Here is a 14,846-nt window from a genome sequence, read left to right on the forward strand (position 1 = left end):
TCACAGAAGCTATTATTATTTTTTACAATCATCATCACAACAAGAAACATCACATCTTGTGCATCACCACCAGGCATTATATACATTAGGTTTTCAATTCTACTCCCATCTGCCTCAGCTACAACAATTAGGTTGTAGCTGATAATTATTTCATTCTTTGTGATTTAATGCCTCATATTCTGGCTTTTTATCAGCAATTCTAAATTATTTCTTGGGAAAAATATATAGAGGCCTGTGTTAAATACTATAATGTAGATTTTTTTTTCACACAAGTATAACCATTTCATATTTATCATATACATTAAATATATGTTTATTAAAATATATGTTGTAAAAATCCAAGTAATTAAAAAAAAATTTAATACTGTTGTGGTAAAATAACTTTATAATTAAGCATGTTAAAAAACTTCAAAAATTAATCAATATATATGATTAATATTATCTGGATTTATCAAATACAAAATAATTCTTTATGCAAAAATATATCAGATTGCAAAAGTTTGTCTTTGTTGCATCATAAGAAATATTTATAGATCAATTAAAAGTGAAATTAATTATTTGAATACTTCTAAGAATCTGAACATGAAGGTTTAATTTGAAAAATTATTTTATTCATCCAAAACCTTTTTTCTTCAACTTCCATTTGACACATTACATTAACATTTCTAATTATTTCATGAATTCATTTAATCCTAGAATTTTAAAATTTATTAATTGTTTTGAATTATTGCATTAACTACTCATTAAACTTAATTTAGTGAATACTGTAATAAATGTATAAGCGTACATGAAAAATAACATATAAATTTCTTTTTACTCAGCATGAATCATTATATTAAGTCAAAATGCACAAATAAGGCCTATAATTAATGTAGTCATATAAGTACAATAGTGTTTTGTTACTCAAATGTATTAACTGTCAAAAAAATGCTTACTTTTCTACAGTCTTCTTAATATATTAATAGGATTAAATTTAAAAAAAAAAATTGAAAATTCATGCTGTGCATCCAAAAAAAAGTGTTTAAAAAATTGTGTTAAAAATAAAAAAAATAATATTTAAATGACTTTTTTCCTCTAAGGTTTACATTTTTCTATTCAAAATCTGCATTTTTTTGTGAGCACTTAAGTGGAAGTTTCATTTGAATATATATTGAAAATCTGCAAAGTTATGATATATTTTCACAAATAATATTGCTTGAATGGGGTTAGCCTAAGTGACGTCATTCGTGAACTTAGAAAACATTTTTTTTTTCTCAAAAAGTTTTTGAGATATGTACATGAAGTTTTGCATGGTCAACAAGCATGGTAGAAGCAATAAACAAAAAATAATAATTGGAATCCGGGATGATGGGTTGCATTTCAGTATCTAGTTGAATGATTTGAAATCGGAACGATCCAGTCTTATTTCGATGAATTTTGTGTTGCGAGCCAGAATAAACATATTAACGGTCAAAAAACCATTATGTTTTTTTCTCCAATATTTTGCTTCATATATTTAGGAGAAATTTAAAATAAAAGTTGTTTTGGTAACTGCTGTGCCTCTGGTCTAAAAATATGTTTGAAAAATTGTATTATTTCTAACGAAAAATTCCACAAAAACAAAGTTTACATAATTTTTTTGCATGTAAATTTCAAATGTAAGTGTATGAATTATTTTTATTCATATTCTGTTTGTTTTTGTAAACACTTTAGTGAAAATTTCATTTGAATATACTGAAAATTGAAAAAGTTACGATTTATTTTCTCAAACAATGCCGCTTAAAAATTGAGCCTCGGAAAAGTCACCTGCATCAGTTTTTGATAAATTTCAACATTTTTTTTCTCAAAAAGTTCTAGAGATATGCAAATAATATTTCACACGGTTAATAAGGATGGTAAATGCAACAAATAGAAAAAAAATCATTGAAATCTGAGACTATGGGTGTCATGGCTGGGTGATTTGACATGGAATGACCCACATACCACAGACATACAGAGACCTGTTTCAACAACACTTCTCGTACAGAGTACAAACTTCGATCTCAACAAGTTCTGGGAATTGGAAGAAGTCCCACAAACTTCATTCTTCGTCGTCAGGCTTCCTTTCAAGAACATCGATGGAAAATTGTCATCATCCAGAGATGTAGCTGAGACACGACTTCTACAAAATGAAAGGCGTTGGAGACACCAGCCAGAAGCTCAGAGAATGTATCGTGAGTTCATGCAACAGTATGAGACTCTGGGACACATGAAACAGCTGGAGGTGACTAGTGACAATCAAGACAAGTACTACCTACCTTACCACGCAGTTATGAAGCTTGAGAATCAAGCCAAGTTTCGTGTGGTTTTTGATGCTTCAGCAAAATCCTCATGGGGGTTGTCACTGAATGATAAGCTGATGGTTGGACCAATATTGCAAGATGATATTGCCACACTTCTTTTCCGCTTCCGAACTCACAAGGTCGCAATGACAGGAGATATTGTCAAAATGTATCGTCAGGTACTTATTCATCCGGACGACGCGAAGTACCAAACAATCTTGTGGAGAGAATCACCAGACATACTCATCAAGGAGTATCAATTGCTGACTGACGTACGGAATTGCATCAGCACCTTACTTAGCTACCAATTGCCTTCAACAGTTGGCCGAGGATGAAAAAGATGAGTTTTCCAGAGCTTCTGCCATAGTCAAGCAGGATTTTTATGTAGACGATTTACTCACTGGAGCACATTCAGTCGAGCAAGCTATTTACATTCAGCGGGAAATCGTTAAACTTCTTCAAAACGGTGGATTTGTCATAAAAAAGTGGGCATCAAATGAAGAAGACGTTCCTGTATCTCTACTGGATGACTTTCGTGCGACAAGTACCATGTTTGAAATAGAGACGGACATCAAAACTTTGGGCATTTTATGGAAGCCAAAGAATGATGTATTTGTTTTCAATTCAAAATCACCACCGGTAAATATGCAACAGTGGACCAAGCGCTCTGTTCTATCACACATCTCCAAGGTGTTTGACCCACTTCGATGGCTGGCACCTGTTGTAATCAAAGTCAAAATTCTAATGCAAGAAATGTGGAAAGCTGAACTGTCTTGGGATAAGGAATTGCAGTGCTGCTTGCAAGACTCATCAAGTTTACATGCAATGCACTACGTCTAGTCAACACAAACATATGGTGCTGGACTGACGCTACAATAGTTTTCGCTTGGCTCTCTTCACATCCAAGCAGGTGGAAGACGTTTGTGGCTCATCGAGTGACAAAATTTCATGAGCTCCTCCCTGGGGGTCATTGGAATCACATTGATGGAACCAACAATCCCGCTGATTGTGCGTCACGAGGAATACCGGCCAACAAATTGAAGGTATTTCCCCTATGGTGGTATGGTCCAGAGTTTCTTTCCAAGCCAGGTCAGCTAGCAGACAAACCTGTGTTGTGAAGCTCTGTGGATGAAGTTTCGACTGAAGAGAAGAAAAACGTTTCTTGCAACCAATCTGTGTTTGTTGGTATTGCACATGACATGGAAATTATCAGCAGGTTTTCCTCACTTACTTCTCTTCAGCGAGTCACGGCACATGTATTCTGATTCATAGACAACTGCAAACTTGCTGCACCTGAAAGGAGCACAAGGTTTCTTACCACTCAAGAGTTGAAACATGCATTATGTATATGAGTCAGGAGAGTTCAAGAAGTAGAATTCAAATCAGAATTGTCATCATTGAGAAAATCAGGAACTCTACCTTCAAACTACAATATATTCTGGTTGAATCTATTTATCGGCGATGATGGAATTATCAGGGTGGGCGGAAGATTGCGACATGCACATTTGGTTGAGAAGTCACCGACATCCAATTCTTCTTCCAAAAGAGCATCATTTTACGCAGTTGATTATCCAGCATTATCATACAATGCATTTGCATGCTGGACCTCGACTTCTCCAGTTCATCCAACAGCAATTCTGGATTGTTTCTGGAAGAAGTGTCATCCGGCAATTTGTGAGAAAATGCATAACCTGTGTTTGCTATCGTGGCGCAACAGCTCCTCAAATCATGGGCTACCTACCGGCAGCAAGAGTAACACCATCTCAGGTATTTCTTCACTGTGCTGTCGATTATGCAGGACCTTTCACCATCAGGATGTCAAAGGCATCTCGAGCAAAACCATGCAAGGCATACCTGGCACTTTTCGTATGCTTCTCAACCAAAGCTGTGCATTGTGAAGTTGTAAATGACTTGTCAACAGAGGCATTCATCGCCACTCTGAAACGATTCATTTCCAGGAGAGGAAAGCCGAGTGATATATACAGTGACTGTGGAACTAACTTCGTGAAAGCTGACAAGGTGCTGAGAGAGTTTGCTCGTCTCTTTTCATCTCGCACTCATAACGAACGTGCTTCCAGTCATCTCACCGATGTCCGAGTAAACTGGCATTTCAATCCTCCAGCATCTCCTCACATGGGAGGTCTTTGGGAAGCTGGAGTGAAAGCCGTGAAATGCCATCTCAGGCGAATCACTTCCAACATACAGCTAACATTCGAAGAGCTGTATACCTTGTTGTCACAGATTAAGGCATGTCTCAATTCTCGTCCTCTCTGTGAACTTTCAAATGATCCAAATGATGTGTCTGCTCTCACTCCCTGTCACTTTCTCATAAATGGTCCGTTGACAGCATTGCCCAAGCCAGACTTCACACAAACAAAATTCAATCGTCTCACCCGTTGGCAGTTGGTACAGCGCCTTCTGCAACATTTCTGGAATCTTTGGAGAGCTGAGTATCTTACTCAGCTACAGCATAGAAGCAAGTGGTCGAAACCAAAAGAAAATCTCACTCTGGGTGATCTCGTTCTAGTGAAAGAAGATCGTGTACCACCCTTGCAGTGGAGACTTGGTCGAGTGACCGAGTTGTTTCTGGGATCCGACGGGATCGTGAGAGTTGTCTCTATCAAGTCCAAGGATGGGACATTTAAGAGAAATGTACAAAAACTTTGTCGTCTGCCAGTTGACAACTAGTATGACGGCTCGATGTTTTTATCTTATATATCATGTTTTTTCTTGTATTTTGAATTTTCATCGTCATATCATATATCACATTTTTTGGATTTCATGTACACATAGCATATGTTTCTGCGCATCTATACAATTTGCACATATATTTCTTTTTTTTATAATTATTCACATGCAGCTGTTCTTGTATTTCATGTAAACATGTCAGTATTGAAACGATGTTTCAAGGTGGGCAGCATGTTGGCGCCCCTAGATGACAGCAGCATGCCATTAGCAAGCGGCCGTTGCCTTTGATGGCTGCGCGCGCAATTCAGTATCATCTCGGTGATCAAGCCGACAACAACGCGGCTCATGTATCGTTTTCCCTCTCATGTTTCAATAAATTCAGTTAATTTCATCTTGAATTCTCCTTAATTATCGATGGTTCGTTCAATGCTAGTTACCAGACCCATCCTGAAAATCACACCACAAGAACGTGAACAGAAGGTCTTCACATTATATACAGAGACCAGACCACCCTGGAGTGGTTGAAAACAGTAATCAACGGTTTACCACGTCCACCAAACGTTGATGGTCACACTGGGTACCTTGCCCCAGGACCTGGTGATAGACCACCAATGAAAAAATTCTTTGTCTGAATTCCTGGAGAAAGGGATCCTAACAAATCCCTTAAACTACTCAGTAAATGCAATGATGATCTGGTGCCTGGACAATATCACCTGCGAGCTGTCATCCTGGGAAATGGGGGTAATACCCTCGTGATCGGGGTGGAACAAGCGATGGTGGAGTGGCTTTCCACCAGATCTTTTACTGTGCATTGTGGCTTCAGTGCTGTCACATTCAGAGAGCCATCTCGACAGCACAGGCCAACAATTTCTACTCAGCGGCCTGAGAAGCCAACAACTGCGCAGGCAGAACAACAGACAGCACCCGCTGATGAAACGGGGTCTACACCCAGACCTTTAGATGCAATTAAGGACAACGACCCAGAGATGGAAGTGGTGTTGGACCTGGAGTATAACACTGGGTCCGACTCTGATCTATCTTAGGACATCCTACAATCGCTTTGGTTAAACCTATGCACCGAGTGGTATTATTTTACCCACTGGTAAGTACATTTTGTAACATACCTTGCCAATGTTATTTAGGCAGATAAATTTACAACATAGCAAGGCTGCATCCTACAATCTTGCAGCTTCCTTTCGCAACCATAATCATTTTGTAGCTCTGATTCAAGAACCATGGGTCAGAAACGGGATGATTATGGACCATCTACCCAACTCCCAACTCTTCGTTAAGAAAGGAACGGGGTTTCATCCAAGAGCATGTGTATACCTTGCCAAAAGTATCCATGCCTGGGCACTGCCACAATTCACATCAGAAGACGTTGTTGCAGTTCTGATAAAGGGTAAGGGACTAAACAAGAATCACACCCTATTATGATCTGTTCAGTCCATATGGCCTATGATCTCAAAATTCCGCAAATGTTCTGTGAACTGGTGGAATACTGTGAACATCACAATATAAGTATGAAATTTGGATGTGATGCCAATGCTCACCACACAGCGTGGCGCAGCTCAGACATAAATCAAAGAGGAAAAACATTACTAGAGCTTCTCATGAAAACAAATCTGGTTTGGGCTAACCAGGGACACACACCAACTTTCCGTACACGTAATCGGAAAGAAGTTATTGATCTGACCCTGGTCTCAATAGATATTGCAAACACGATCAAGGGATGGAGGGTCAGTGATGAACCCTCCTTATCTGATCATATGTTCATAAACTTCTACTATGAAGCAACATTTACTCCCACTTTTTTTCGGAATTTTAAGAACACAAACTGGGATCTTTTTAAAAGAAACCTGGAAAGCCAGCTCAACACTCTCACCAACCCCGGTGACGAGATCTTAACAGTAGATGACTTGGACCACCGTGCTACTATTCTGACAGAGGTGATCAGGAACTCAGCAAATCAGGCGTGTCCACTCAAGCCTGACAAATCTAGAGTCTACTCAAAAAATTGGTGGACTAAAGATTTTGAACTCCTCCGTAAAGAAACAAGGAAGGCTGTTAGGACTAAACTTGAATCGAATTGGACTTACTATAAGGAAGTTCAAAGAAAGTACAAGAAAGAAATCAGAAAAGTGAAAAATAGTTCTTGGAAGAAGTTCTGTACAGAGATGAATTCACTGTCAGAAACTGCCAAGGTTACCAAATTGATCAAAAAGAATTCCTATGATAAAATTAATGTTATAGAGCGACCAGATGGTAACTATACTACCAGTCCAGTGGAGACGCTGGAATGTCTTTTGGACTATCACCTAGGTGGACGAACGGAACCAGACTGTGGTGTACAGGCAAGGCCCATCCTGGAACCAGTAGACACCTCAATAGCCAACATGATAGTTGAATATGACAAATGTACCGAAGCCTTGAGAGGATTTTCTCCCTTCAAGTCACCAGACACAGATGGAATATATCCCATCTTTATACAAATAGGATGGGAAGTTATAGGCATTGAGCTGATTCGCCTCTTCAAAACCAGCCTAGTTTTGGGATATATACCCAAAGTATGGAAGAGCTCCAGAGGTGTCTTCCTACGAAAACCAGGAAAAGACACCTATTATAAATCATCATCCTTCAGAATGATTACATTATCTTCTTTCCAGCTAAAGTTACTAGAAAAACTGATACTCTGGCATCTTCAAGATATTCCTCTCTTAATGGGTAAGATTAATGTGAACCAGCATGGTTTTAATACAGGGTTTTCCACTGACACTGCATCAACTGATTTGGAGAATTAAAAACACAATTATCAATGGACAATTTGCTGTTGGTATTTTTCTGGACATTGTTGGAGCCTTTGACAACATTACTTTTGACTCTGTATGTAAGGCACTAATAGATTTCAACATTCACCTATGTTAACTAGATGGATTGATCACATGCTCAGGAACCAAACAATCACTGCTCGTGTTCTTGATGCCCAAGCTGAAAGAGCTATCAGAAGAGGATGTCTGCAAGGAGGAATCCTTTCTCCCTTTCTATGGAACATGGTCTTCAGCTCCCTGATCTAATGAAAGGACCAGGATATACATAGGCATATGCAGACGACTTAGTCATGCTCATTCAAGGGCATGATTTATCCACAATAAGGATTCTTGCTCAACAAATTTTAAACTCTGTCAGCAGATGGGGTGACAAACACCAACTAACATTTTCCACGGAAAAAACCAGAATTGTGATTTTCACATGGAACAGAAAATGGGAAATTGGAAACTTAACCCTCAAGGGACAAGAATTAACCATATGTGACAGAGTGAAATACCTTGGATGTCATTTGGATTCTAAGCTCTCCTGGAAATCCCATATTCAAGAACGAGCTAAACGGGCCACTAATATTTACGGGCCACTTATGCTGTACAAAAGAATCATTGGCAAAACATGGGGTTTAAACCCTAAAACCACTCAGTGGATTTATACTGCTATTGCACGCCCAATGCTGAGCTATGGTTGTGTGGTATGGCATCAGGCATTATCAAAGACCTCTTATGAAACTGTCCTACAAAAAGTGCAAAGACTAGCTTGCATTCTTATTACGGGAGCCTTATCCAGCTCTCCTTCCATCGCCCTTGAAGCTACTCTTAAGATACCACCTCTGAGATGGTACCAACAAGGAGAAGCGTTTAAAACTATGTATAGGATGGAAAGAAATGGTACATGGTGCAATCGATCATATATGGGATACAAACCTTCTTTCAAGAATCATCTTGACAGCTGTCTACTGGGAAAAGTAGAGATCCCCTCTCTACTAATGCCAAAAGACTCCTGTTCCGAAACAAAAAATTTTACTAAATGCTTCACTATCCACATACTCAGGAGAAATGAAGTTGCTCACATAATTGATAACATCTCAACAGGAGTTATTGAGTGTTACACCGATGGATCTAGGATTACTGATACTGGAGCAATTTTCCGCATCTTTGGAGTGGATCACGACTACCATAAGATACATTTGTAAAGTCTTTCAAGCTGAAGTATTAGCAATAGCCATACTGGCTGAAAGTCTGATTCCCAAAAGGTATCATGGCAAACAAATTGTTATCTTCTCTGACAGCCAAGCAGCACTATTGGCTCTTGACAACTTCCTCAAGTTTCAACTATGTGTAAAATACTGCACTGACATGCTGAATAACTTGGCTATCTGGACCTGAACCTTTCTATCCTGTTTCGATGTCAACCATCAAAGGAGATGTCAAACAATGGATAGAAGACACATGCAGCAATGGAACTCAAGGCAGGACTACAGACAGGCTGCCTTGGGAACCCATCCGAATATTGTCAAAAAACTTATCACATTGAACAGGAAACAAATTCGACAGGTTATACAGATCATTACTGGTCATGCTAACCTAGCGAAACACCTACACAACTGTGGCTATACAGATTCGCCTATTTGTCCTGCGTGTGGAGAAGAAGACGAAACTCCACTCCACTATGTGGGACGATGTCCCGCCTTCTCTATCCCGAGAAGGAACTACTTCGCTGATCATCAGGTGACAATAAGTGAAGTTGTTAATGCTCCCAGCATTTACAACCTGGTAAATTTTCTCAATTACACTAAACACCTAAATCCATGGCGAGTTTCAATTCTGCTTTAACTTGAACTTTCATGAATTACTATTTAATAACTTCATGTTGAGTTCTCAGCCATATCTCTGAGACCTTCTCTGCTCCTTTTCTAAAAGGGCACCGCAAACAGGAGCAGCATCAAATTTTCTGACATGGCTTTTCCAGTTGCGGTTCTCCATAATCTCCCATATACAGAGATTCATTATAATGTGGTAACAGATACCATAACTTCCGTCCCCGAGCAGCCACCAAACTCTGGGTATTTCCACAGAATAATGTTTTTCTTCATTCTCACATGACCCACAACTCATGTTGAACCACTTGGTGTTAGAGCAATGGGTAAAGTTCGCCTAGGCTTTTCCCCTATGGGACGCCAAATGATGATGATACTTTGCCCATGGGATATGGAAAAAATAGGCCGGAATGTCACGAACAGGTGCTCCCGAAAGGGTAGCACAAATGTATTTAAATCCAGGGACATTGTAAAAAAGGGCAAAGTGTAAAATTCACATAGAAAGGGGCTGTCGGAAGGGTAGCACACACCTACTTAGTTCAAAGGACCTACATATGCAGAGACCGGAACGTAACCCCCAGAAGCTATTCAAGGGTCACACAAACGTAACATAGTAAGAAAAAGGATGATGTAATTTCAAGATGTACAGGGTTTGAAAGGGTAGCAACAACATTGCAAGTATTTAATGGACAGGGATCCTCCAAAGGGTAAGACAGACCTATTTAGTTCCTGGGATATTGTAAAAATGGGCGAAAATCTAAACTGACATAGAAAGGGGCTGTCGGAAGGGACGCACACGCACCTATCTAGTATCTTATGAATAAGGACTCTTGGAAGGTTAGCATGAAGCTATTTAGTCCTTAGTACCTACATGGGCTGGGACCCTAGAAGTTATGTGGAGGGTCTCAGAAACCTAGACAGAGTCGAGCATGCTGAGAATAGGGACAAAGCATAATTTCAAGACGTAGGGTCTTTGAAATGGTAACTTACTTAGTCTATGGGATATCGAAAAAATAGGCCGGAATATAAATGTCACGAATAGGGGCTCCCGAAAGGGTAGTACAAATCTATTTACATTCAGGGATATTGTAAAAATAGGCAAAGTACAAAATTCACATAGAAAGGGGCTGTCGGAAGGGTAGCGCACACCTACTTAGTTCCAAGGACCTACATGTACCAAGACTGGAACGTTACCCTCAGAAGCTATTGAAGGGTCACACAAACTCTGCATAGTGAAAGAAAGGACAATGTAATTTCAAGACACCGAGGGTTTGAAAGGGTAGCAATGACATTGCAAACATTTAATGGACAGGGACACTTCAACGGGTAAGACAGACCTATTTAGTTCCCGGGACATTGTAAAAATGGGCAAAGTTCTAAATTGACATAGAAAGGGGCTGTCGGAAGGGTCGCACACACCTACCTAGTTCAAAGGAGCTACGAAACATAGGCATAGACCTGACCGTTGCTCCCAGAAACCTAGACAGAGTCCAACATACTGGGAATAGGGAGAAGACAATTTTGAGACGTAGAAGGTTTGAAAAAGTATGGTTATCGCCAGGTCTAAATAGAGAGAGACCTACTACCTACAGTTTAGGACACATTTTAAAATTAGGCCAAAATCTAAATCTCAAGAATAGGGGCTCTCGAAAGGGTCGCACAGACCTACTTCGTTGCATGTACCTACATGGGCTGGGACCCGGACGTTTAGCCCAGAAGCTATGTAGAGGGTCTCAGGAACCCAGCCAGAGCCAAGCGTACAGAGAATAGGGACAAGGCATAATTTTGAGACGTAGGGTCTCAGAAAGGGTAAGTTGGACTTACTTAGTTCACGGGACATTGAAAAAATAGGCCAAAATCTAAATCTAACGAACAGGGGCTCTGGGGCTCGACCATCTACTTGTCCCCGGTAACGATTTTATCGTTCACTCAGCGATTTCTCGTTATGAGCGATAAAAGGGAAGTTTTTGCGACCATATTCTTCGTGAACGATAAATGCGGATCGCTGGGAGGGACAATTGTGAACGAGAGCCGGGAACCTCTCGTTCAGCGGAAGGACAATTATTTCAGTAGGCTTAACAATGGCGATGGCGTCGACTTACGTGTTGTTAAATGATTATTACGATTCTCAAATGCCTGCACGTGCTCCGGTTTGAAATAGATACGTCATGGATGCGTTTAAGCTGTCGGATAAAGAATTCGTGAACCTTTTTAGGTTGAAGAAAAATGCTACGAGGAAAATGTTCGAGGAATTGCGCCGATGTTAGCCCATAGGTCGGAACTCGAGACACCGGACACCGCTGACAGTTGAGAGAAAGGTAAGTAATAATTAACGTTTAAATTAAATAATTTTAATCAGAAATTATTCGTTGTAGTGGTGTTTCATTTTGAATGAATGTTTTTTTATTAATAATGGAAAACGAATCAAGTACTTAACGTAAGCCTATTTAGGCCTATACATTTTTTATGTTCACAATGTTTTCAGGTAATTTTTATATTCATTAAAAAACACTAGGCTTTCAAAATAAAAGTATTTTGAAAAACTCATGCACAAAATATGTAGTTCTGTGCAGTGCCGTCTTAACACGTGGGGCCCCTTCCGGGCACGACCCGATGTGCATAAGTGGCCTCGTAAGAGTTGGTGCTATGATTCTCGCGAGGAAAGCATAAAACTTATAAGCTACAGGCCCTTTCAGTTAATTAGGGGGGGTCCTAGAATATAACTTTGCCTGAGGCCCATGCATGGTACCCACAAGGGTGGGGCTGAAGGGGCCCGGGGACGATTTACATCATTTTTCATTGTTTTAAACTCTAAATTCACCTTTTCTGGAAAGGACCGGCAAAGATCCAAGCGCAGGGGTCCTGCGGAATAGGGGCACATGGACCCATTGCGTTCTTGAGACAACCTCAAACCTGTGATTACCAAATTTTGCAGAGCAGCTAAGAAATTACGCTGGCGCCTAAATATTTTTTCCATTTGTCAAGCCTTGCCTGTATATATATATATATATATGTGTGTGTAAAATTAATAAGTACCCTAAACAAGTTTACAGTATTTTGTTTAGATCACCCTTTGTCCATCACAGTTGTTCCAATGAAATATTCACTTAATGGTTTACCTATTTTTGTGAGTACTGAAGCGATTACACACTGCAAGGATAATAATGCTATTCGCTTGTATGCCTCTCTCACTGAGGTCCAGAACTAGATGCTTGGTCACCCGGGGCAAGCGAGTATTTTGATGCCCCTTTGTAACGTTTTGGAGAGGTATCAGAATGAAATTTGCACCCCCCTCGGGTCTAGTGCCCGATACCCATCTGCTCCCCCCCTAGTAGCGGCCCTGCTCTCACTTATGCATGTTCTTCCCTTGTACTTTTGCAATGGGGGGATGAGTGAGAGATACGGTATACAGTCTATATGCTCATTATAATGACCATTCCATTACTAACCGATAGTTACACTATATGTCATTGTTTTTCATGTGTTGGGGGGGGGGGTGATGATTACATTTTCCGAGAGCGCGTTAGCATTTGTTTCTAACAGAAGTTTCTCGTAGCACTTTACCATAACATTAGTTTATTCAAATGTAATAGTTTTACAATATATCTTGAACAACTACCTCATGTTTGACTTTTGCGCAGGTTCTATGTGCATGTCACTGGTGCCTACCAAAGAAGCCTGAGTCAAGACGTCAGTTTGGGGATGTACGAACAGTCTGTGAGTAACTCTATCCATACAGTTACTGAGGCCATCAATACGTTGATGCTACATAAGTATGTGAGATGTCCCAATATGTCGACCTGCAAGAGAGTTTTTGGGAGTACCTGTTGTGGCACCATCAAAGTTTGGGAGTACCTGTTGTGGCACCATCAAAGTTTGACAAGAAGTATCCAGAGCCTTCCTACGTCAACGCACAATTGGTGAGAAATATAGTATTTCAACTTCTTGCCAATAATCATCCTTTATGATTTTGAATTTTGGGAAACGTCTGTGGAAAGTGGGGGGGGAATTAATTTTTTAAAAGCGCCAGTTATATGGTTTTTGCATTTATACGACACCATTATTTGAGCCTGAACCCCTCCCTCCAAATTTTCAATGAGTTTATGCCTATGGGTGCCACATGGCATCACTATACCAAACATTAGACAGAAACAAGCTTCACATTAGGTTCACAACACGGACACACACATTCAAACATGTATCGATTTGCTAGAAGTTCCACAGAGCAATATGGCTGAGGTGCATGTCTGGTTTAGTAGTCATTTATGATACGTTCCATGAAAACTGTCACTATGCAATGACATAAAATAAGAAAAGGTGTGATATCTTTATACAAACTATCAAACAGAATTTATTCTTGTAGTACTATACACGTATGTTGTCTGAACACTGTTCTCACCCTTTATGTAAAATTTTTTTTCCATTATTAAATTTCAGGATATTTGTAATGATTTCTGTCTGACACAATGTCAGGTTTTAATAATTCACATGCTTCTATGCAGTCTTTTTAACTATCATTACATAGTTTTTTTTATTATTTCAGACAGAACTTCTGACTCTTAACATCGAGGCAAGTGATGCTCAGCGGTAATGATGACTATTGCTAGTGAACTGTGTGGTTTTTTTTTTGGAGAGGTAAACACTGACTGCGGGTGTGTTTTTCCAACCTATATGTGTGAATGCAGTCAAAAATAAGGAGGGAAAGCATTATTGACCAGAAGGGCATGCACAAATGTTGCGTTTGTCTTCCAAGTTTTATCTTTGTGAATTTTTGATTGTGATGTTTTCAGTTTTTGAATGTAGTATTGCTTATAAAATGTCTTGTGTTTCGAATGTTTTATGCTGCAATGTATTGTGCTGGCAGTTAAATTTTTGCCATACCTCAAATTTTGCAAGGAAAGAAAATAATAAATGCACAATGAAACTAAATGTAACTGAGAGTTGACTCATTACTTAATCAAGGTGTGAGGAATTCATTGATTTTGGTTTTAAAAAGATTTGGAAATAGTTTTTATTAAAATATTTTTAGTGATCTTGATCCTTCCATATGTTTGGAAAGTTAAAATGAACAATCTGCTATTTCCTGATCTCTGTTAGCCAATGCATACATTTCATGAATTTCTAAATGGTTGAATTTAACTGTAAACAGGGCCATATTATCCTCCAGTCTCCTGTGGGAGATTAAAAAGTGACCTATCTAAATGAAATACAGCAAT

General features: G+C 39.4%; 2 long non-coding RNA genes across 3 annotated transcripts in view; one reads left to right on the forward strand and one right to left on the reverse strand.

Moving 5' to 3' along the window:
• The window catches only part of LOC149078235 (uncharacterized), a 233,927-nt gene that overhangs the window by 166,313 nt on the left and 52,768 nt on the right, over positions 1-14,846 (reverse strand). The window lies entirely within an intron of this gene.
• On the forward strand, positions 11,515-14,787 carry LOC149078236 (uncharacterized). The gene is made up of 3 exons (XR_016193915.1): positions 11,515-11,948; positions 13,272-13,550; positions 14,174-14,787. It is a non-coding gene; the product is annotated as an uncharacterized LOC149078236 (long non-coding RNA).

The sequence above is a fragment of the Pholcus phalangioides genome, unplaced genomic scaffold (genome assembly GCF_987345545.1).
Source record: "Pholcus phalangioides strain wild (caught in Gottingen) unplaced genomic scaffold, Ppha-v1.0 ptg000014l_1, whole genome shotgun sequence".
Classification (NCBI taxonomy): Eukaryota; Metazoa; Arthropoda; class Arachnida; order Araneae; family Pholcidae; genus Pholcus; species Pholcus phalangioides.